Source organism: Apodemus sylvaticus, chromosome 2 (genome assembly GCF_947179515.1).
Source record: "Apodemus sylvaticus chromosome 2, mApoSyl1.1, whole genome shotgun sequence".
Classification (NCBI taxonomy): domain Eukaryota; kingdom Metazoa; phylum Chordata; class Mammalia; order Rodentia; family Muridae; genus Apodemus; species Apodemus sylvaticus.
Genome location: NC_067473.1, coordinates 14042394 through 14043342, shown reverse-complemented (window position 1 = coordinate 14043342; position 949 = coordinate 14042394). Strand labels below are relative to the sequence as shown.

The 949-nt window shown below is 42.6% G+C and overlaps 1 non-coding gene across 1 annotated transcript; it reads right to left on the bottom strand.

Annotated features, from left to right (window-relative positions):
- Positions 1–204: 204 nt before the first annotated feature.
- LOC127679632 (small nucleolar RNA U3) lies at positions 205–417 on the bottom strand. Its single transcript, XR_007976884.1, has one exon. It is a non-coding gene; the product is annotated as a small nucleolar RNA U3 (small nucleolar RNA).
- Positions 418–949: the final 532 nt, after the last annotated feature.

Sequence of the window (949 nt, the reverse complement as noted above, 5' to 3'; positions counted from 1 at the left end):
TACGTGCACGGCACCAAAAAGTAAATGAGTGAAATAATTAAATTTTTACTAAGCATTTCAGTCTGTATTGGGGATAGATACTAGTGGAGGGTAGTTCCCTCCAAAAATCCAATAATGTGTCCAGTCAATAAAGTTGGCCTTCTTCAAAACAGAAAAGTGTGTATTTACTCTTGAAAAGCTTCCTTCTTTTTCCCCCAAGTAGAAGGCATTCAGATGCCACCCTCCCCTCCCCTCACTTCCCCCTCCCCAAGGACAGTGGTCCTCAATAGCAATGGCACTTGTGGCTAAGCAACAACAAAGCCAGCTTCTCTCTCTCAAGAGAGAAGGTGGTGCCTCTACTTGGTTCTCAGAACTCTACAGGCTCTGAAAAATTTCTCTGGTAACCACCTATAGAAATGAGCCCAAAAGTATTGTCTTTGAAAATCCTTCTTTTGAGGGAATGGGATAATTTGTGTTACTAATCCATTAAATTCGTTCACATCCTGGAGACAATAATGGAAAAGACACCAGGTTGTGTGCAATTTAGGTGTTGATTCAACAATGCTCAATTCACTTTAGCTACTGAGCATGGAACTAACTCACTGCTACAGTAATTACATGTGTGTATTTGGTTGCTGGAATTTCAATATCTATTCTTTTTAAGGAGCTGCATTTTGGATTGGAGAGAATCCATTGGCAGTGTTGGCTGTGCAAGTACAGTCCCTTGAACCTGTAGAGAGCGGGTTCACCCGTAAGGTGACCCAAGGGCTCCCTGGCTTGCCAGTCAATCCTCATCAATGAGCCACAGGACCCAATGAAACACCCTGTCTCATCAAAACAAAGGGGAAAGTTCCCAAAGAACAATACCCATCTTGGCTTCTGGTTTCCACATTCACCCTCAACGTATGTGCACACACACACACATTTGTATCCAAATATGCATGGACATGTACAAGCACAAACAAACACA